General features: G+C 33.5%; 1 protein-coding gene and 1 pseudogene across 5 annotated transcripts in view; one reads left to right on the top strand and one right to left on the bottom strand.

Annotated features, from left to right (window-relative positions):
- Positions 1–25,116, bottom strand: part of TBL1XR1 (transducin beta like 1 X-linked receptor 1) — a 146,543-nt gene that overhangs the window by 47,587 nt on the left and 73,840 nt on the right. For 2 of the 5 annotated variants that reach the window (XM_023526397.1, XM_011383207.2), the window contains exon 2: positions 23,239–23,313. The gene's annotated coding sequence lies outside the window, so the exon portion shown is untranslated. Of the gene's footprint in view, positions 1–9,714; positions 9,835–13,953; positions 14,072–23,238; positions 23,314–25,116 lie in introns of those variants that run through there. The other 3 variants (XM_011383211.2, XM_023526389.1, XM_023526409.1) reach the window with 3 other exon arrangements.
- Positions 7,941–8,059, top strand: LOC111734339 (annotated as a pseudogene).

Here is a 25,116-nt window from a genome sequence, read left to right as displayed (position 1 = left end):
CAAAAAACAATACTACAAAATCAAATTATTTGTTTGAGTTCTTAAAGCATTAATGGTAAACAACACCATATTTACATTTTGTGTATTAGCCCTGAACTACAACTATGGTTTATTTGTCAAACATTTTAAGAATTATCTTTTCATTGCTGCCTGTAATATTAAGTTCAAAGAGATGCAAAGTAGTGTATTTCCTTACAAAAATTCTACCACTCTTAATATTAACAATAAATGCTGAGTTTAAATTACATGTTTAAAGACCCAATCTCATTAGATAATTTTTACTCACACTATTAAAAAAGGAAAAATTACCCTTTAAGAATAATCGCTAGCTCTATATCTCACTTGTTTTATGTAAGATTTAATAGGGTATCTTTAATAATTTAAACATTATGACCCAGTAAAAACTCTGTAGCATTTCCCCCCAAAATAGAAATAAATGTGACTTAAAAAACAAGGGAACAAGACAGTTTGTGAAATGAAATTAGCAGGCAATGGCAATGATTTTTACCTTCTAATTTGGGCATATGAACATCTTTTAGATAATTTTCCTAAGAGTATGTCTGGCAATTTGTACATTTTATGTAAAGGCTAATTTATTCTACCTTTAAAAAAAATAGTTACGGCAATTTTTGTGCTGTGAAAATTTTTTCTTTTGGTTGCTTGTTGCTTTGTTTTATTATCGGATTAATGGTCATTGAAGATCCAAAGTTAGTAAATCTTAAGAATTTAAAGTATGATTATAACTTGGAAGGGATAAACATCTAAATTACTTTTCCTTCCCTTTTTCGCTGTAATCCAGAGCTCTCAGATGTAAAGTAAAACAAACAAACAAAAAAACAAGACAGAAATAAGATCTCAGGTAGCCAGTATGATTTTAGACAAATTATATGAATCTTCTAGGCCTCTGCTTCCTCATCTATAAAATGAGGAAACTGAAGTGAATGGTCTCTTTCACTCCTATATTTCAACGATTAGAGTTAGTACAGGTATATAGGGTATTACGTATAAATCCTGCAAACCAACAGGGAGTACTACTAAGTGCTAGATCATGTAGTGATTTTTAATAAAGGATTTTTGGTAGGCTTACTTACAAAAGTATACTGAAAGACTTTAAAATTTGTCAAAGCTTGGGTGTACATCTCCAGGAATTAGGGGAAGGGTAAACAAATGAGCCCGCCCCATTTAGAAATATTTAAGTACTTACTATGTACAATGTTTATGAGAACCAACTATCCTTTATAAACAGTAACTCATATAAAGACACAGGCATATGGTATACCTAATAAATTATTGATTAGTAACAGACTTCTGATGGCAACATTTGTTTCCATTGTGATATAGAACAGCAGTCTACAAATTATAGCATGTGTGTTAAATCCAACCCATAACCTTTTTTGTATTTTTGTACAGTCCACAATACACCATGTCGTTTTTAAAAAAACAAAAAAAATGTTTTTTACAAAATATTTGCCATTGATTTGATGATACAGAACAATAATTTTGAAATAAAATTAAGTAATTTTAAAAGTCTCAAAAAAATTTTTAAATTTTAAAGTCAGCAAAACTCTCTAGACTATGAATAGTAAACTATCAACCAATCCAAATTATGATTTAAATTAAACTGACATTAGCTACAGTTCTATTTTTATACCCAAAAGGCCTCTGATAAGCCGCCACCTCACAGTCCACAGATATGGACTTCGACTGCCCAAACATATGAGTGGTTATTTCCACAGATGTCTTCTAAGATCTCTTTAAAATATAAAACTACATTATTCAATAAATACGTGCTGAATGATTAAATAAATTATAGTCAGGGTATATTGACAAAACAATGAAAAAGGCGAAGAAATTAAAACATGAAAGGAACAGAAGATAGGCCATATTTCTGGCATATCCTTTTCAATTACTGAGCAGTAATGAGTCACAGGACTTAAATGAAACCACTATCAGTCTGGAAAGGAAAAGTCTGGAAATTAAAGTCAGGTGTGAAAACAAAAATCAAGAAGCTAGTCCCCTCCTCATACTGGAATGGAAAGCTCTGAGTTTGTTTGAATGGGAACCAATATAAGAAATTTTCTCAATTAAGTTAATTTATTATTCTAGTTTTAGAAATGTTAAGAGGATCTGAGAGACTGAAACACAGCTAAAACTTGAAAAGGATGATCACCTGAATGGATAGAAATTTTGACTAAAATGGATATTACAGGCAAAATAAAGAAAAGAGTACTGGATGTAATGATTCATAGAATTATAAACAAACACTACCTATAGTCATCTTTATGAAACAGTTTATTGAGTAAGGAATTCCTTGGTTCCTCAAGAGAGAGGGGAAAAAAAAAAAAAACTAAGCAGACAAAATTAAGACTACTGAGCCCTAGTGAATCAAAACAAGTGTCCATTCATTGGTTATACTCGTAAACTCTTTAGAATGGTAGAAGTGAAAATGTGCAGAGGATTGTTCTGGTGGCAGAAATGTGTGATTAATATAGATAAAGTGTCCAAGTAGGGGGAAAAAGGTATAAAGAAGAGGTCAACATTCATCCCCATGGGCAATCAATGCTGTTCAAATCAAGTGAAGATGACTTAAACCAAGTTTAATTCTCAGGTAACACATCAATACACACATGCACACACACACACACACACACACACACACACACACACGTACGGCTATTAATAGTTCTGGAAGATAAAGGCAAAAGAAAATGGAGTAGAAATTGACGGTAGGTGTGAACTGAGGTAGGCTTCTGCGTTTTATTGAAAAAAAATAAGGAGAATCCATCATGAAATTCTCATAGGTCAGTTTCACAGGATGAGAGAAAACTGAGGGCAGTACTGTCCTATATTTTCTGTTTAAAAACAAAAACAAACAAAAAAAACCCAGGTAGGAACAAATCAAGTATATCACTCCATAACCACACTGAGGCCCTGCTGTATCCATCCTTTCTAAGAACTCGTCAGGTTATAGACTCTCTAAGTTTAAAGACAGACTTTTAGTAGTGCTTATTTAAAAAGATATTTCTTTCCATTTCATAGTAAATGTACTTCGCTACTAACACTGTTCAAAGCACTGAAAAACAAAAAAGCAGACTTGTTATCTTTGTCATAGTTTGGTCAGCTTTTTATTTAGTATAGAAATTAGCTCTCAAAGTGAGGTCTTGGGAACCATGGGGTACCCAAGGCTTTTTAAGGGGTCCTTGAGGTCAAAATTATTTTATACTATTATTAAAACATGACTTGCCTTTTTCACTGAACTGACATTTATGCTGATGTTATAGAGCATTAGTGGGTAAAACTGCTCGCATCTTAGTACAAATCAAGGCAGGAATACCTTAATGGACTAACAGTCATATTCTTCACTACCATGCACTCAAAAAAAAAAAAAAAAAAAAAGGAAAATTCTTCACTGAAAAATTTCCTTGATGCAGTAAAAATGCTTAATTTTATTAAAATCTTAATCCTCAAATATACATCTCTTTAATATCCTCTGTAACAAATCATTTAAGTACCCATAAAAGCATTTCTGTTGAATACTAAAATGATGGCTGTCTCAAAGAAAAGCACTGTGCAATTGTTTGAACTGCAAGCTTAGCCAGCTACTTTTTGCATTGAATGCCACATTTACTTCAAAGAACAATAGACAAAGTATGGTTTTTTAGATTGAGAATTTGGCAGATATTTTCTTGCAAATAAAGTGAAACTGTCACTTTAAAGAAAACAATATTTATTAGCAAGGATAAAACTTAAGCTTTTAAAAGAAAATTAGGATTTGGAAAACTTATCAGCCACCATGAGCCACCAATAAATACTCTTCTCTGATGATAGTGATGATGATAATGACTCTGATTTTTTATATTGTGCAATGAACATATATATAGAAGAGCTGTACAACTCAGTGAACAAATACTTTCCTAATGACCAGTACAAAATGACTCATGAGGAAACATCCATTCAATGTTCAAGAGAGACCAACGGTTTTTAACCTTAACAGAATTACAAAAAGTTCAATGATACAATTTCAGATCTTGTATTACAACTAACCCTTAAGAAACCATCCACTTGTTGAAATCTGGTATAGTACCAAAGAAGAATATCCAAATATATTTGAATAATAAATTTTTATTCTGATTTGAAAAATTTACAACTTTATATCATTCTAAGGCCAGATTTTTTTCATGTTAGTTCAACTACAGCAACATAACTCAACATGTGAATGCAGAAGCAGATGTGAGAACCCAGCTGTCTTCTACCAAGCCAGAGATTAATAGAGATTTGCAAAAATGTGAAACAATGACACTCTTGTCATGAAATTTTTCCCCTTGGAACATAATTAATTTTTCAGAAAATGCATTATGGATGGGTTTATTGATATGTTAAGATGTGTTAGTAATATAAAATCTCGTTTTTAATTTCTGATGCAGCAAATATCGACAGCTGTAACCTGCATAAACGAAAGTTCTTTGGAGTCATTAATAAAGAATGTAACAGGGTATTAACAGCAAAATGTTTGAGACCTGCTAGTATAAAAATTGATTTCTTCTTGGTAGTTAGTGCTTATTTTGGGGGGCAAAGTTCAAGAGTTTCCCTAAGGAAACTCAAACCTCTTAAGCCACAGTATTGTCTAGATGGTAACATGACCTAAATCTGTAGTTTTGATTTCTCCGTTACATTCATGTTGAGATATGCATTAGGTATTCCGTAAGTTTATAGCAAATGAACAAAATAGGTATTTAAAAGTCAAACATTCTCATGTAACATAAGTTCTTGTTTTGATAAAACTTATGGAGTCTACTAAAACATGGAGTGAAAATTATAAATTTTCTGAGACTACACCTCTGTAAAAGGACTTCTTTTTAGATACACCCATTTGTTTCAAAATGTCACTGAAATGTAGTTTATCATTCATTCAACATTTACTGAGTGTTAATACATGCCTGGCACTGTTCTAAGCCCTGAACACTGTTAATATAGAATTCCATTAATATAAAAAATGATATTATGAAGAATAGGCTTCAGACGCAATCTCAGATAGCATCCCATTTCCTACCAAATTCTATTAAAAGCTGTAGAAAAGGTGTGCAGGCATGGGACAGAAGCACCACCGCTCCAACACAGTTCCTTCTCTTATGCTGCACATCCGCACTGTCCCGCAGGTCTACTCAGCCTCATCACCTGTGTTATTAAACAGGGAGACTTCCCAGGGCTGTAATCCCCTTCCCACCAACCTAAACAAGAAACTGTTCTCTGTCTTGCAGCATTTATTTTCCAGAGAACATATTCAAGCAATGGCAGTCCTCTTGTACATGTACATGGAAACAAACAACACAGGACTTTTGCACTACAGAATCGATTCAATCATATATTCAATTTGTTAGCTCCATTATGATAAAGAGAGGTAGCCGAGCAAAAATTTGAAATTCTTATTTTTCAATTAGAAACGACATTCAATATTATATTAGTTTCAGGTATACAGCATACTGGTTAGACGTTTATATAATTTACAAAGTGATCTCCCCTCACCAATTGGTCTAGTACCCACCTGGCACTACAAGTAGTTATTACACTAATAACGACCATATTCCCTATGCTGCACTTTACATCTCCTTAATTATTTCATTAACTACCAATTTGTACTTCTTTTAACCCCTTCACCTTTTTCACCGAGCACACCAAGCCCCCTCACATCTGGCAATCATCAGTTTGTTCTCTTATCTATGAGTCCTCATGTTTTGTTTGCTTATTTTGTTCTTTAGATTCCACATTTAATTGAGGTCACATGGTATTTGTCCTTCTCTAACTTATTTCATTTAACATATTACCCTCTAGGTCCATCCATGTCATTGCAAATGGTAAGATTTCATTTTTTACAGCTCAGTAATATTCCACTGTACATATGTACCACTTCTTCTTTGTCCAACCGTCTATTGATGGGCACTTAGGTTGCTTCCATATCTTGACTGATGTTCACTGTAATGCTGCAGTGAACTTAGGAGTGCATGTGTCTTTTTTGATTAGTGTTTTGGATTTCTTTGGATAAATATCCAGAAGTGGAACTGCCGGGTCATAAGGCAGTTAAGTTCTATTTTCAATTTTTTGATGAACTTCCCAACTGTTTTCCATAGTGGCTGTACCAATTTACAATCCCACCAACAGTGCACAAAGGTTTCCTTTTTTCCACATCCTCGCCAACATCGGTTGTTTGTTGATTTATTGATGATACCCATTCTGACAAATGTGAGGTGATTATCTCATTGTGGTTTTAATCTGCATTTCTCTGATGATTAGTGATGTTGAGTATCCTTTCATATGTCTATTGGCCATCTGTATGTCCTCTTTGGAAAAATGCCTATTCAGGTCCTTTGCCCAGTTTTTATTGAGTTGTTGTTGTTGTTTTGGTGTTGAGTTGTATGAGTTTTTTTGTTTTTAATAAATCTTGGAATCAACCCCTTATCAGATGTATTGCTGGCAAATTTCTGATATACTTTATAGTCATATTTCCAGGTTATATCTGGTACAAATTCCATATCTGACCCTCTGCACTCTGAGGACACAAAAAAGAAAGAATAGAAGAGATGTAGGGAGTGAAGGATATCTAGGGAGTAGAGGCACAACTGTGTTTAATAATGGCAAGCAATTGGTCCACAGTCACATTGCTACTTCTAACCATATCAATAATTACTGTAGCTATATTAGAGAAAATTCAAGCATAAAATGATAGAGCTTCCCTTTTTTTTTGAAATCCTGGTATATAAGCCATTATCACCTTTTGTCAGGTAGAGAAGCCTAGGCAGAACTGCTGAGTAAACACAGCTTGCGCTAGGATCTCCTTCCATCCCTTTCCCCCTTCCCCAGGCTGGTCTCCTTACAGACTACTCCAACACTTAGCACCAATCAATATTCACACCACTAAAGTATGCATGTAAAAGGAAGAAAATGGTGCGATGTGAAAGGAAGAAAAAAGAACTTCGCGATCAAAGAACTAAAAGTGAATTTAATCAAGCCTCTACCACTTTAGAGATATTACAGGAGGATAATGGAATATGTTAGCAATAACTCAAGATTAGCCAAATCCAGAATGTGGGATATTCAATGGAACAAATGAATGAATTTCTTTCATCAATAAGTGGAATTTAGCAGCCAAAAGCAGCATGTAGATAGACCTTATTTGGATTCTGATTAAAATCAACTACTTTAAAATGTCATAGGAGAGACCAAAGAAAAATCTTAATTCCCTTTACCTCTTCTAGTTTTTCATACAACTTGTATCTTTCTGGACCGCTGTAACACATGAAGCCTCCTAACCTTATCTCTATGTTAATGGGAAGGATAGGGGAAGTTAAATATAAAGATGAGGGTAGTGAGTGTAGAAACAATGACTCTCATTTCATACTTGACATGTATCCTAGTCTTCTAATCCTTACTTTGTTTAAAGATTAAGATCCTGATTTGAATATGAAATCTTGAACTTGACTCTGTTTTCTCTGGAAAGTAAACAGCTGGAGTGATGACTCACTATGAATTCATCTAGACCTATTCTAAGGGTTTTCATCAGAAATATACCATATACTATCAAACTGCTGATCAATTTACTGTTTCTGAAGTACAGGTATTAGAATAGCCTTCTTGCTCTAATATTTCCACTCTACTGCAAGGTGTCTCAGCATCTGGTAAGTACTCTACTTACCTAAAAGCCCAAAATATAAATTATAACAAGTATTACGATTCAGGAGAAAATGTACTATTTTATTTGGGTCTGCTGGTATAAAATAAACTATTAATTGATACGGCCTCTGATCCATAAAATATTAAGACTCATAGGCTTTAGAGCTGAAGAGAACAAGAGATTTTTTTCCTTCTCGTTCTAAGTTACCCAGATTAATTAAAACCTCAAAGCATTTACATCTAAATACACAATCATTTTCTTCTTTAAAAAATTAGTCTACAGCCATGCCACCTTGAACAAGCCCAATCCCGTCTAATCTCAGAAGCTAAGCAGGTTTGGATCTGGTTAGTACTTGGATAGGAGACCACCCAGGAAGACCAGGTGCTGTAGGCGTAAAAAATAAAAAATAAGGGACTGTAAGCTGACAAGGTCCTTGCAATCTGTGAAGTCAATCAAGGGTTGCTTCATCTAAAAACAAAATAAAAATAAAAAATAAAAATAAATTAAAAAAAATAAAAAATTAGCTAAAAAACTAAAAGGGATGGCTGTTAGCACTAGGTATGAACATTAAGCAAAACTGAACCCATGGAAACAGTGACTGTGGAAAATAGCATCTGATATTATTTTCAACATTTATATACAAATTTGGGTTGGGAGAGGAAGAACAAGATGATGAAAATAAGAGGACCTCCGCCCTTCTACTCTGTTCTGGTTACATGATCAGGTATCACTGGGTTATGTAATATATGAAAAGTTTTAAATTTATTCATGGCTAGTAGGTAAGAGTCTGGAATTATTTCTCTTTCATCTGTTCCCTATTTAAGAAGCATATTGTGCTGAAACTCAAGACTGCTAGAACTGAAAGAATGTTCCTTCTTTTCCGCTATGTAGGGCAATGGGTTCACCTTTTCTTTGTCTCTCCTTATGTTAGTAGTAAGGCAACTTTAGGGCAATACTTACAACTACAGAAAAGCAGTTAGCGGTAATGGCAACAAAAGAAAGCATCCATTTAAAAATTAACATTTTATTTATAAAGACCACTGCCTTAAAGAAACAATACTCGACTGACTGTACATTGTGTGGGATAGATGAGATTATTTGAACACTGTGGTGACTCAACAAATACTCTAGGAATGACAAGTTATTCGTTCATTTAAAAAATGCAAGCTACGTGAGGACAGACACTTGAATGTTCTTACTGACTACTGTACTTATGGCTGGAATACAGCCTGATTCACAAAGTTATTATTATTTGTTAAATAATTATTTGTTATTATTGTTAAAAAATGAATAAAGCTTTCTTTTTACTAGTAGTGTTTAAAAAGACCAAAAATTTATCTTAAATTACGACTAAAGCTAGATATTCCTTCTCAAGCAGTCCCATTCTCCCTTACCTCCTCAATTTCAATAACTTGTATCTCCATTTATTTTTGGCCAAACAATGAACATGAAGAAAGAAAAAGGCCCACACTCCAGTTTCTAGCCCACCAGTGGTTCTTGCTTAGTGTGGTATATCGGAATCATCTATGGCAGCTTTTTCAAAGTAATGTCATAAACTTTGTCACAACCCTGAAAAGTCTTACGTTTCAGCATGTATTTTAACAAGTTCCACAGTTCATGCAAACCATGGCTTGTATCATGCCACACGTAATTCAAAAAAATGTGCCTTTCTTTAAATTCTGTAACTGTAAAACAAACATACATACTTCTCTTTTACTAAGATTTAAACTCCTTAAATCTTTGAGCTACTCAGTTCCTACCTGAAGTCTTTTACAGTCACCTCAGTTACTCATACTTCCCAGCATCCTCCAATCTAGCATCATCCCCCTGGACTCTATTTGTTCTCCCTCCACTTTCAAGTGAATCTACTGATCAGATATTTCAACAACAAATGCTATGCTGTTGACATTCAGCTCAAGTAGTCTTGCCAATTCCCACTTAAGCACTGTAACATATGTAAACCTCAAAATATGATGGTGTCTAAAATCATTCTGTCACTCTGAGACATCTGGGAATCATTTTACTCTCCTTCAAGGATCCCATCTCACCAACAGTCCTTCATTCTAAGGCGACTTTTCTTCTTTAGTGAAACTTATTAGAGCTTCTTTGACTTTTTGTTCACTCCAAAATCTTTATTTTTGTTCATCATATTATTTTGTGCTGACTCTCTAAAGATGTGAAGAAAAAAAGATATAAAAGAGAAAAAAAATTATCTCACCCATAGTATCTACTTATTGGGTCTCTAGATATACTATCATATCATTAGCAGAATTACTAGCCCTTTATAAAGGAAGTCAATATAATGGCTAACAAAAATAATAGCTTTTCTCTATTCCAGTAATACATATCTACAAATACAGATTTAAAAATGTTCCTTTTATAAGAGCAAAAGGCTATTATTTACCAAAAAATTTTTTAAAAGGCACAGAATTTATGTGGCTAAACATTCTACTGAAAGATCCAAAGATCTAATCAAAAGAAAAGGATGAATTGTCGTTCAGACTTGTGCTGTCACAAGTGACTACCCATCTGAAAGAAATAAAAGTAGGTCCACCATGTTTTATCATCAACAAAAATTCCATATGTATTTAATACTTAAATATTTTAATAAATGTATATGTATGTGTGTACATATGTGTATGCATGTGTGTAGTATATGTGTGTACATGTGTATGTGTGCATGTACATATACACACATTCTTGACATGTACATCTTAACAAAACATCGAGAATACATGTCTAATCTAAAGAGCAGAAAAAATCTTTTTAACTAAGACTAGAAACTCGAAAACTATAAAAGAGCACTATCTGGATACACACAAATTTACTAATTATTAAGAAAATACATATCAAAGTAACAAGAAGTAAAACTATACTCATTAAAATCAGTAAAAATATAAAAAATTTGAATGTCTACTTCTGGCAGAAATGTGAGGAAAGGTTATTCCCACATACTGAAAGTGGAAATGTGAAGAAGTCCTTCTGGAAAACAACCTGACAACCTTTATTTAAAGTAAAATATGAGACTGAGCCAAAGAATTTTCCCTTTTCCTTTTTTTTAGGTTAAAAGAGTCAAATAGTTACGGATATGTATAGTTCAACTAATACGCATACTGTACAACCTAGAGAGAAATAAAGCACATGTTCTAAGGATGTTATTTTAGGAATACTGATTTTTTAGCAGCAAAGAAAAAGGAATAAAGTAATGTCCATTAAAGGGGGAGTACCAAAATAAGACTGTGGTACATTGATAACATTCATTGATTATACAATGATTAAAAACAATATAAGCTGATGGGAGAGGAAGAGTACACTACATAAAGTAAAATCACATTCATACATTTAGGTAAAAGAATATGTGTATGTGTTTAAAAAATATATATTTGTTATTGTTAGTTTTGCTTCTGACCTTTGGACTCAGAGTAGGTTAGTTATTAATTACCTCCACATTCAAAGGGTCTTCATACCCCTCGACTCCCACCTCTTGCTATTTCCAGCACTGGAGAAGACTGAAAAGAACAGTCTTTAAACTTCCAACATTTAACTTCCTGACTGTCCCCTTTCCTACTGCTCACTGATTTTTCTTCCGGCCCTAATATGTGTACAGCTGACTCCTTTTCAGCCCTATGATCTTCACTCTACTCTCCCACTAAGGAGCTCATCCACACTAAAGAATCAGAAAACTACCATCTCTCCCATTATGTGCCACTCTATAAGGCACCCCCTGACCTTTCCCACTCCAAGCATTCCAGCTATTCGTCACACTTCAAACTTTAATATCATGTTGGATTTAACTTCCCATCTCAGATTTTACCTGCAATCTTTCAGATCTTACTTTCAATTACCTATAAAATACCACTTTCAGTCATGCCTTTATTTCTACAGTTCCTGTCACCTGTACCAGTACAGTACAGGAGCCTCAAAGTCTCCTAGTCTCTTCCTGTTATCTTCTAACACATAGACACAAAACATAACTCTGATTATGTCATATTATTTATTGTTACCTATTAGCTTCCACATTCGCTCTAAATCATTTAAGCCGTAAGTTCTCCAGTCTATGGTCTCAAACTATTTAGCCATAGAGCATCTTCTCTGAATGTACTCTACCCTTCGTATGAATACAGATGTTCCCTGACTTACAATGGGGTTATGTCCCGATAAAACCATCATTAACTTGAAAATACCTTAAGTTGAAAATGCATTTTAATACACTTAACCTACCTAACATAGCTTAGCCTCGCCTACCTTAAACGTGCTCAGAACATTTCCATTACACTATAGCAGGGCAAAGTGATCTTGTCGCTGCTGTCCAGCATCGTGAGAGAGTATCATGCCACATATACACAAGATCAAAATTCAAATTTCAAAGTATGGTTTCTACTGAATGCATATTGCTTTTGCACCATTGTAAAGTCAAAAAACTTTCAGTTGAACAATTGTAAATCGAGAACCATCTGTATGTTTGTATTCTTCTAACATCCCACGAATTCCTATATTCTTGCCTTTTTAGCTTTTGTTTCCACTACAAATGTTGAAATTCTTCTGGTTTTCCAATGTTATCTCTTTATGAAGCTTATTCAAATACCAACATTAAAGATGGCCGGGTACTTTCCTCCTCTATCCCGAAGCATAGTTATTTTACTCTTTTCAAAACTGGGAAGCAATTAGACTTGAAATCAGAAAGCTATATTTTCTTTCGAATACTACTGCTTTTGACATTAAGACATTAGATCACATCATGTTTTACTTCCCTGAGTCCCAATTTCTTGTTCTGTTACACAGAAATAAAATCTGATCTAAAAATCTCACAGGTAGGTAGAAACGCATGGAAAACCAGTTTAAAATCTCAGTGTTAAAGCTGTTACATAACTTTTTACTATACTTATTTATTTTTTCAACCAATACCAACTTAAAAGCATTTAAAAGACAGTCTGTTCTTTAGTCTAGCACCTAACATAGCAGCTATTCAAATATATTTTTAAAACCTTCATAAATCATAAAATATAGCTTTCATGCTCCAATGTAAGAAATATCATCCAAGCACAACTTATAAACAACTATGCCTTGATCAAAATAAAACATCTACAACAACCCCTCACCCCACAGATATCTTTTCAGGAAAACTGTTGTCACATAACATTTCTAGACCTCTGATTTAGTTCACCTGAAACAAAACTAGTTAACTGGTAGGTGGGTGAGGACCCTTTTTAAATGGCTGATAAAGAACTAAGTAGTCAAAGAAGTCCTAAAATGTGTGTGTGTGTGTGTGTGTGTGTGTGTATGATGTAAAGTATCTGCTGAGCCTTAGTGCTTAGTTTACTCTAAAATTAAAAATTTCCAAAGGTTGACATCATGGCTATTTCAGTGACATAAATCAACAAATTAAATAAAAAAGTAAATATACAAGAGAAGCAGGTTAATTTTCATTAAGCTGAAAGATTTTTTCTTATTCTTTTACAAAAGCAAAATTATAGATAATGTTTATAAAATTTCAAAAAATGGGAGTAGTAGAAATACTTTGGTCCTACAGATATCTGTAAATCATAAACTTTCTATGAGAACTTGAAAGTCCCTGCATTACCCTTGAAAAAACCACGTTAGTCCATAATATCTTGGTAAACCAGAAAGCAAGAAAGCTACCTAAAACTACTAGGGTCTTGTCCAAGAGACACAGAAACTAAAAGAGGCTCTCACAGCCAAAAGCAGACCATGTGAGCATCAATATAGAAAATAACTCAATAATTTAATAACTATTAATAATTTAATAACTATTAATAACTCAATAATTTAAAACACAAATGTGTTTAAATCCATGAGGTCACAAGATAAGCCGTTTTTATTGCAATTATTTCACACTGTTGGGCTAGTATTTCTTGGCATTTTGTTATTTCACACACAAAAATACTGCTCTCATGTCTAGTATATCTGTTCTTAGATCTCATAACCAACTACATTCTTGTACTTATCTACTTGTAATTCATTTTTAAATCAAAATTTAAGCCTCTTCAAATCATTCCTGTTATAAATTTAAAGGTTAATCTACTATTAAAATACTGGTAAGGCAACAGTAGTTACTGATAAGAAACCTTCTTACTAAGAGGTCAATTCTTAAAAATAAGTCAAATGCCAAGTAGCAGCAAAATAAAAAAAGTCATGATTAACTGGACTATGTTATGGATTAAATTAGGTAAGGGTAAAAAAGCAAAATGAAAAGTTAGACAGGAATGATGAACAGCAGTTGATGAGAGGACCAAATCATTTTGTGTTCATTAAAAAAAAAAGCTCACCCTGTATGTGATGTTGGCTGAGTTCCATAAACAAACATCAGGCAGCATGATGTAAATGAAAGAGTCCTGGACTGAGTCAGGAGACCTCTGTTCTAGTCCAAGGCCTCAGTTTCCTCATCTGTAAAATGAGGGTGCTGAATTAGAGAATGAAAGGGCTTCCCTAGCTTTAACACTAAGGGATTCTATGGATGAATTTAGGAAGGAGCAATAAAATCTAAGGCTTTTGTTAACAGTGAAGTGAAGTTTAACTATTAACATTGGAAACAGAAGGTGGAAACGGGTGAAAATCATTTTCATAAAATTTTGAACTGTAAAAAGCAATTTTTATAATTTGTAAATGCTGGGAAAGTTTTTAAGATACACCAGCCTTAGCAGCATTATCATCTAAACTAGATTAGTAACGAGTGACCAAATTATGACCTGAAAAAATCTGTTCACCTTTGTCCAGACTGCCCAAATAAATCTAAAAAATAGTAAGGAAACACTTTTGGGCTAGTAAAGACTTCGAGTGATAAAGTGTTTCATAACGGTCCTCGATTAAGTAACCTGAACAAAAAGTAAAAAGAAAAAAAATCATTAGAGTAAGTTAAAGAATTATTTAATTTTAATCTGCAATATGTAATAAAACAAATAAAAAATCTACTGTTTTAAAGGATGTAACTTTTTATCTTTAAAGGATATAAAGATACAGCGAACATTCAATGAAAAAAACTTGTTAAGCTTGTTTTATGCAAATTACCTAAGGAATTATAAAATAACTTGGCATCCACAATTCCATTAATTATTCACTTGAATACTTCACCCTGGCAATATGCTACCTAACATGTTATTCAGAGTCACTAATAAAACCTCTTTGGTTGGTAGCCAACAAAGGCAAAAATAAAGCAGTCTTGATGGTACTGAAATTTGATCTTGGCTAGTCTAAAAATGGTTGTGATAGCCACGTATGTCTGAGATAGAAAATGTGAAAGAATATTTTCCTTTTATTGAATTTTCCATTTTATTTTGAGTATTTTGATTTATGATCCTAATGAGCTGATTAAAATAACCTTAAGCTTAATGGCGAACAACAGAAATCAAGATGGATATGCAAAGCATACTTTAGGGCTCTGTTTTGAGCATCAGCTCTTCTCAGCAATTTTCCCCATCTACCTTATCTCCCACATGACTTTTTCAGAGACTTGAACATTAGCTTATTTACTGATAAAAATACTATTACTAATGACTATACTATAAGCAGTATTGTTTTTAAGCCTATAATGTACAATTGTAAAACAGCTCTTGCAAAAATTTAGGACTGAATGACTGTCTTGGGTAAAATATTCTCCTATACGATGGCATTGGTTCCAAGAGCAGCAGTTAAAAAGAGAAATGTGATGCTTAAATACCTAATTGGTATGTCATGTGCCCACGAGATCGTACCTCACTAACTTTCTATCTGTATAATATAAACACATTTGTAATTTTTTCCACCACTTACATAAGTCAGCATACGATTTCCTCAGACCAAAATATCTCATTTAGATATCAATAACAAAAAATTCTTGGAACAATATAAATGGCTAGACTTGGGCACAACATAGCAGAACATTTGCTTTGAGGGAGTTATAATACCTAGAAAAAAAAATGGTAATTCTATTACTGCAATACAATTGGTAAGATAAAAAGACAAGACCAAAAGTAAGTCCAAACCTGACTATTTTTGGTCACTAGAAAAAAAAGAAGCTATTGTAACATCAAGTAATTACATCTTTTTTATTTTCTAAAACATATTTAATAACTGCTTTTGTTGGAAGTTCTCATTTTCAGGATCAGGGAAGAAAAAAATGGCAATAAAAATTTGAAATGATCAAATTAGTTAAAAATATCACATCTCAATTATAAGTTATATTTTAATATTAATATTTTATTTTTTACTCATCCTCACCCACTTACAATTTATTCTGATAGGCTGAATTTTTAAAATGTGTGTATCAGAATAGGTTTCTTAAGAGTAAATTAACTGAGGATAAAAGATAATGTTTTATAAAGGTTATACTTAATATTATGTTAATGTTTTAATAGCACTATATTTGACTCTCAAAATTTATAAAAGAACCACAAAATTCTGTAACAATGATTGTTTACTTTTCAGCCCAACAACTCATTAACATACTGTTACCACAGTCCTCAAGTATAGATTACTTTTGAAAAATAATTCTAATCATCCAATATGGCTAACGATTCTAGCATAAAAATCATGCAGCATCCCTTCTTTGAATAATGAATACAATGCACTAAACAAATGTGTCCTAAGCCATATTTCATAAATGACAATTGGTCAATTAAAGAAATGAAAAGAGACTTTACTAATTTCCTCTAATAGTATTTTCAAAACTTGTTCAAAATAAGCAGCCCTAGGGATTCCATCTCCCATTAATCATACTCAACTCTGAGCATACTCTAATTATATAGCCATTCTCTCAGAATTTATGTATTATAAATTATCTTAGTGAATCTTTGTTATGTCTTTGAAGTAATCAAATTATTGTGTGACTATGTTCTGTCTTCTCATTTTTCTTATTTATTTTAATTTCTGTATCTTCCTGCATCCTAAACAGGTCAGAGCTCAGTGCACAGGCAGAAAAACGTCACTGATAAACTATTTTCAAATTTAAAGAAATAATACCAATTTTGATGAAAGACACTAACAACAACATACTAACAGGAAACTAGTTAGAGAAATACTACCTTTAAAATATTTTATTATGAAAATTTTTGAAACATATGGTAAAACTGAAAGAATTGAGTACAGAAAATAATACAGCCACCACTAAGATTTTAAAATTAATACTTCCTTGTATGTTTTATCAAATCTATTAATTGATCTTAATTCTTGAAGTATTTCAAAAGAAGTTGCAGACCTCTGTATAATTTCCCCATATATACTTCAGCTTGTCTATCATTAACCACAGTAAAGTATTTAAAATGTTTTTCCTTTTAAAGAAAAATTTACACAAGTTACAATGGATACATATTAGGTGTACCATTCAATGAGTTTGACAAATGCACTTACTCAAGTAACCCAATTCCTTAACAGGATACAGAGTATTACTAGCATCACTAGAAAGTTTCAACATGCCCTTTCCTACTTATTCCCTGTCCCCAATACCCAGGCATCCATTTCTAAGCCATGACAACCACTATTTTTCCCAACATAAATTAGTTTTGCTTCCTCCACCCCATCTTTTGAGCAGATAAGATCTGTTTTTAGGACATCATATAAATGGAATCATACATTATGTCCTGTTCTATGTAAGGCTATGTTCACTCAACATGTTTCAGAGATTAATCCAAGTTGCTAAAGACATCAATAGTTTGTTCCTTTCTATTACTCAGTAGTATTCTGTTGTACAAATACAGCACAGTTTGTTTATTCTGTTGTTGACAGACATCTAAAATGTTTCCACTTTAGGGGTCAGCTCCATATCTGACAGTTTTACAGTGTTTGGTACCCTACCCTTGTAGTTCTGGGATTTCCTCCCTCTTTTTCCTGCTGACTCCATTAGTCTACAGCTACTGTGGTAGTTCTGAACTCTGTCTCTGGTTCCCCTAGCCAATAAGACTGCAAACAGACCTCGGGAGCCTGCCCTCAGGCAAAAGTCATCAAGGTGGGAAACTTACTCAAAACCATTCCCTTCTTTTAAGAAACCACTCCAGTCCAGTTTTATACTTGTTTTTGTTTGTTCTAGTGTCTCCATAATGTTTTTTTCATATCTCTCTACTATTCTAAAAACACTTGCTAAAGACAGTGGCATACCTATTACTGTGTGTGTTTTCCTCCCAAAAGCTTGATTAAGAAAGTCTTTTTCAATCAAAAGAGCAAAACTAAACCAGGAACAAAGGCCTCTAGAGCTGGAGTATGAAAGCTGGAAAAAGGGATCTTGTACTTCTGTATATGAACTGACAAAGTCCCCAAACCCAGAAATCTCTAGCCAAGATGCTTTAATCTTTACTTATTATTCTATCTCCTCCTGAGGTGCAGTGAAAGCTGCTATGATCCACCTTTGAAAGACATTCAGATTCTTTGTAATTTGTATGACAATTTTTTTAAATGCTAGAATACAAATGATATCCAGTTCAAGTCTTCGCTCTGTTACCATGAGCAAGCATGTGATATGGTATCATTTCTCTAAGCCTCAGTACTTTTTTTTTTTTTTTGGCGAGGGGTGGGGGGTGTAAAATGAGGGCCTGGTCAATGGCAAATGACAACTTACTTAGCTTTGTAATATCGTCCCATCGTCTAATTTTAGGAACTCTCTGACTTTCCCCAGTTCTTAGCTTTAGTCAGGTTTTCCTTGTGCTAATTACTTGTTTCCGGTAGATAAGGAGAAGCTATAGGTAGGTAACTGTGACTAGAAAGGTCTAAAACAATACTGTCAACAAATATGCAACACAAGCCATAATGCAAACCACGTATGTAATTTTAAACTTTCCAGTAGCCACATGAAAAATTTAAAAAGATGGCAATTGATTTTAATATTTTACCTAACCCAAAACATGTAAATATTATTTCTTGTAATCAGTATTTTAAAATCAAGATTTTAATTATCTTCAAATTCCATCATGTGTTTAATATCTGCAGCACATCTTAATTATGACTATTCCTATTTTAAGTGCTCAATGGCTACATATGACTGAATAATGGCTGCCACACTATTCAGTGCAGGTCTAGATGTGGAGGTAAAGGGCGAGGGGAGAGGGAAGTAATGACAAATAAGGGCCAAGGTATCTCAATGAGTAATCTGACGCGCGCGCGCGCGCGCACACACACACACACACACACACACACACACACTCACTCTCTCTCTCTCTCTCTCTCTCTCTCTCTCTCTCTCTCTCTCTCTCATATATCCCCCTCTTCTTACTGCTCCCCCTCCCTCTCCCTACCCCTCTCTTTGTATGGTGGTGGTGGTGGTAAAGAGGTGTGCCCTGTTACATGACGGGGATTTATATCAGAGAAAGTTAGTTTTTGAAATAAATTTCCATCTCTACTATGGGTAGCACCATCACCAACAACAAAAAAGGTAAAGGGCTTATGTAATGTTTCAAAATAAATGCATTAACAAGTATTTATTTTTATGAAAGCCACTGTCAAAAACGACTCAGAAGTCAATTCAAACAGGTTCCTTGGGTCAAGACAATGTGAGCATCCATATAAGAATAAAAACTACAATGCAATAAACATAACAAATATTTAAATCCACAGGCTCACAATGACATTTTTTCAAAGCCCTCATTGGTCTACTTTTCCAGGATTCTAAGGAACAGCTCAGTACTTTTAAAATTAGTAAATAGAGGAAAGAATTAAGTCTTTAGTATGCCTTTTCTGTGCCAACTGTGCCACAGCATAACCAAATATCTGATGAGAGAAGTTTCTCCTTGTAGAAATGTTACAGATAATAAATAAAGATTTGATACAGTTAGAATATCAACATCCTGCACACTCATGGAAATAACGGACCTAGGCAACAATCAGCAGTAGTCACTCAGTATCACAAGCAGAGATAACCAAATATTACACACTTCTTTATGGACTGACTTAGCACTAATACTCTGCCACCCTAGGCCCGCAAAGGAGAGCAAAATGAACCCTGAATTACATTAAGCCTTTAGATCTCAAAATTGATTTACCAAAAAAATACAAGAATGATATTTTACTACAGGATGCAATTAACAAAATACAGAATGAGAAAACCTTATAGACAAATAAAACAGAAAAAACAATAAGATGTAAAAGCAGATGCTGTATGTACCAAACAAATGTAAAGTATGGAATTTGTTGTGATCCTGTAAAAACACTATGAGCAGATGAGGAAAACAAACAAAATGAATATATGGTGATATTAAGAAATTATCATCATCTCATCACCTCACACCTATTAAGATGGCCACTACCCTAAAAAACAAAACAATCTGCAGAAAATAACAAGTATCGGCAAGCCTGTAGAGAAAGTAGAACCCTTGTGCACTATTGTTGTGAATATAAAATGATGCAGCCACTTTGGAAAACCGTGTCGAGGTGCCTAAAAAACAATTAAAACTAGAATTACGATCCAGCAATCTCACTTCTGGATATACATCCAAAAGAACTGAGAGCAGGATCTCAAATGTATATTTGCGTACTATGTTCATCGCAGCATTATTCACTATAGTCAAAGGTGGAAGCAACTCAAGTATCCATCAACAACGAATACAGACAATATGGTATAAGTATACAATGGAATATTATTCAGCCTTTAAAAACAGGGAAATCCAGTCACAAGCTTTTAACATGTATGAGCTCAGAGAACGTTTTGCTAAATAAATCAGTCACAAAAGACAAATACTGTATGATTCCACTTATATAAGGTTCTTTAGAGTAGTCAAACTCGGGGAAACAAAAAGTAAAATAGCTTTTGCTAATGGCTAGGGAGAGGGAGAAATGGGAGGTTTTGTTCAACGGGTATACAGTTTCAGTTTTCCAAAATGAAAAAGTTCGAGAGATCTGTAGTACAATAATGTAAATATAGTTAATACTACATGTAAGTGTACAAACTGTACACTTAAAATTGTTAAGATGGTAAATTTTATATTGTTTACTATAATTTTAACAGTAATATTAAGATTGCTTTTCAAATAAAAAATGAAATTATTGTCAATTCTTAAAGTGTGCTGATGATATTGTGGTATGTTTTTAAATAGTTCATACCTTCCATAGATGCATACTAAAATATTTGTGAATGAAATCATTTAATATAAGTATTGGCTCTAAAATAATCAAGTGTGGGGGTGTGGGATACATGGGAACAAGGTGGTTACATGAAACAAAACTGGTGACTACTGCAGCTGGGTGAGAGATCATTGCGCTATTTTCTCTACTTTAGTGTATGCTTGAAATTTTTCACAGTAAAATGTTAAGATAATAATATACACCTGTTAGCCAATGGGTTCTATTAATGCAATGAGGTAATTACAGAAAGGAGCTATGAAACATTTATATAGGAAAGTAGCTGTAAATCATTATGATTTAAGGTGCAATTAGAGTTCAAATAACCTGTACCTAGTCAGGTGAAGAATGAGGCAAATAAGAATATTATGAATCCCTCACAGTTATTATATCAAGAACAAAAGTTAAGGGCAAGGTGTGGGGGTGGCAGAAGTAAATGTTCCCACAAAGCATTCCTTTATGGCATTTCCAGGTGAGAAAAAAAATGTGAGATACTACATAGCAAGGGTATAACCCTGGACACTAATGTATTTCTCAGGTCCATAGGAAAACTACCATTTTGAACCAATATCTATAAATTTATAAGTTATTCATGCAAATGTGTAGAAATAGCTTCAATGTCCTCGGCTAGACTATAAGCAAGTTTGTTGTAATCTTATCCTTCATCTCTAACACACACATATATAGAACTAACACTAACATAAGCAAACATAAATTTCTGTGATCATGACTTAAAAATGACCTCAGGGATTTTCAACAAGGTAGGCAAATGTGTTTGAGATGCTCTGATTTAAAATACAGTCTACGAGCTGTTCCAAAAACAAAACAATAATCTGTGTGAGTGGCACATAAAAATTTCACTTGATAGCCACTTAGAAGAGACAGCTAGTTGCACAGCACCTACATTACCGATGGCCAAAGCCTGTGCAACTAATTCTCAGGGGAGACGTGTCACAAATAGCTAAGACTCCTACAATCTAGAAAACTAACAGGTTTCGAATGTGAACTTCAAACAAAAAGCCAAGGGCAGAGACTTCACAATGCCGAAGATGATTTACCATGGAGCTGCTTCTTACATGAGACACTGTGCAGTGTTCCAGAGGAAACAGCAGATTTGATGATGGTTTGTGAGTCACCCAAGCACCTCAAAGAACCCAGTGTTTCAGAAATTAATTAAGAATCATGCAATCCTTTGAGTTAGGTAAAGACAAAAACATTATTTTCCCCAACAGACTCCATTACTAGAGAGAGGCAGGAGGGAAAGAGGGAGAAAGCAAGGGAGGAGGGGGAAGAGGAGGGAAAGGAGAAAGGAGAGGGGGAAAGACAGGTGGGAGGTAGAGGTCATTTTCCTCCCCAGTAAGAATTCAAAAGATAGTTTAGACAAAGATAATCCTTCTCTTATCAACATAGTGACAAATCCATCTTTAAAATGAATCATTTCCTAGGAATATTTTCACAGGTAACTTATCTCACTCATTTATTCTAGTTCTAGTTAATTTTTAGTTTTTATTTCAGACTGATACATCTACCATTTCCCAACAAATTCCATAAATTTTAATCAGTTTCTTTAAGCTCCCTGACTTAATGTTTAAATCAAAAATTTGATTAAGTAAAAATAACTTAAAAGTCTTGATGATGCACCATAAAATATATTTTGAAAGAGAAAATATTAAGTAATTCTAAAAAAAAAGTAAAAATTAATTCTCCTGCTATTTACTGATCCCCAAAGTACACAGCAATACCAGTTAGGTAAGGAATTACATTTTTTAAGGGAGAATCATTCCGAATTCTAATTTACAGTGATGCGGTATCACTTAGCTTATAGCTAGAATAAACTTTAAAAAAGTAGTCCAATTCTATCATTTAATTTTACAAGAGTACTTGCCAAAAGTCATCCAGAACACATGCAGGAATGAGGGCAAACCCCGACTCCTACAGGATCCAGTGGCCTTTCTGCTGTATAATACAGCTGACAAATTTCTGTTCCACAGGAAAAAAGGCTTCTAAATGATCTCTTTAAATAGATAAAAATGGTTCTCCTGAAAATTTTTCACTAAAAATTTCAGTCATTTAACTCCCTATTAACTATCAGGACAAACGTAATATGCAAAAACAGACTATTATAGTGAGATGGACAAAAATGTAAGAGCTATCCATTACGGCCAGTGTAACTTAGTTTAACAAGAAAATTCTATTCACAAAATATCGTCCACTTGTTAAAATACAGGATCATTACTACATAATACTACTTTTCATCCTGATAACCGTAACCAAGAGGTTATAAAATCTGAAGATAATAAAAATCTTCAAAATAAGGATCTGCCTTTTTACTTTTTTATACAAAATAAAAACTTACTTGAAGTACCTTAAATTACATGCTTTTTTTAAAAAAAAAACATTTCTTCACTTTGGGAACACATATGTATTTTGTCAGATTGTTAGAAACTTTTAAAATTCTTAATAGATTCTTAAAAATAAGAGAATAAAAAAAAGAGCAATTAAAATACTGGAATGTTTGGAGTGGGAGGAAATCTTACCATTGGCAGTGCATTGATGTGGGGATGTACAACTGAATATCCGGTACCACCAATCACAAATTGCTGTTGCTGATGCTGAGAAAAAGGAAAGTAAAATATTCAGTGTGCCCTAAGACAAATTCAGTTTAAAAGATTTCTCACACCAAATTCTACATGGATGGAAAACTCTTCATTCCTGTCTTTAAGGTCTTCACCAGTAAATATCTTTCTCCCCGTAATCAACTGTTATCATAAACAGAAACTTTTGAGTGTATAACACATGACAGACACTGCGTCTTTATTACATTCCTAAAAGGTTGACACAGGAACAAAATGATACTCGAGAGGTGAATTTGCACAAATTGACCCACATTCAATCGACTCATGCAAATATTACTGTAATAGGACCCAATATAGTATGTTAATAATCTATGATCATGAACCATGAAGAACAGTTTTACACTTATATTCTATATATCGTTAAATAAAGAGAAATATACATGATAGTTTTTGAAATCATTTCAATCAAAACTTACTTAACTTTTATCCCTTCAGAGTTTATATTTTTCAGATTTTACCCAGTCTTCTCAATTGCTAATTCACAGCACATTATTTTCCATGAAACTTTTCCACACATCCTGTCAGAGTAGTGACTCTCAGGAGGAACTATGACCAGTGCAGGTTCCACCATGTACTAGCACATAGGACAATTTTCTGTAACAGCACAAGCCAGTGCCACATAAAGGGATGTAGAAGCTTTCTCTCATACACCTAACAGGTAAATTAAGTCAGGAAACACTAAAAAGATAACTAAGCAAATGCACTGAATAACTGCAGAAAGAATTTAATCCCTTGAAGTTTGCTCCCCTGTTTTATCTTTCAGTGACTGGAACTTCCATCTGTGCTGATTGCCAACTCCATGGCCATACTAGTAACTTTAGTGCTACTCTATAACTTTCAAGTAGATAAGCTATAAGGAGATCTAGGAATTAAAACAACATTTATTAAATATGTCACACACTACGTGAAAATTATAGATGGTTACATCAACATATAATATCCCACCAGCCTTTGGTGTTTCAAGACAAGGTGAATGAGCCTCAAAGCTTTTTGGTAGAAGGCACTTGTGAGCTAGTTAGTTGGTAGACCCTTTCTATCACCCATTGGGAAAATGTTCTGTAGATATTATGATGGCGTCCACACCAAAATCAGCTTACAGCTAGGCTCTGTTGAGCTCAAGGTCATTTGTTATGAACATCGATTATTTCACTACAAAATTTTTGTGAATTTTTGAGCTGTAAGCTATAGCCGTAGGCTAAGTGATCTTATCAGTGTAAATTTTTGTTATCCAAAAATTGGCAAAGCACCCTATTAGAAAAAAGTGTTGGCACACATTCATTTTCTTTAGTTACAAATACTTAACATGTGCTGATGAATTATTTACTACTGTACATTGTAAAATACACAAAAGCAAAGTAAAAAAAGGATAAATTATTTACTTGTTTATAGTGCTGAAATACTATTTAAAACATTCTAGATTCTTTTGAATGTCTTGATCATGATGATTTTATATCATTAACTAACATCTCAAGGCACAATTTACTCAGAATAAGGCTCATCAGTACTAACAGTGAATGTATGCCTATATGTTAAATAGCTTTCTTGATAGTCTAATTTTTTTCAGCCATCTTCTAAAACGATTAAATCATGGCAAGGGAAAAGCTCACTCTAGTAGTTTAATTGTCAGTTGTACCATTTTGTTTCCTATTCTTATTCATTTCTTACATTCAGTTTCTTTATAGGAATCTTTACATTAGTTTTTTTTTTTTTTTTGCAGAATTTGGTTAAAACCAGATAATCCATAAGTCTACATAATCGAACACAAGTAAACTTACGGTA

The sequence above is a fragment of the Pteropus vampyrus genome, unplaced genomic scaffold (genome assembly GCF_000151845.1).
Source record: "Pteropus vampyrus isolate Shadow unplaced genomic scaffold, Pvam_2.0 Scaffold14, whole genome shotgun sequence".
Taxonomy (NCBI): Eukaryota; Metazoa; Chordata; class Mammalia; order Chiroptera; family Pteropodidae; genus Pteropus; species Pteropus vampyrus.
Note: the sequence above shows the minus strand (reverse complement) of the source record. Positions and strands in the feature narration are given on the sequence as shown.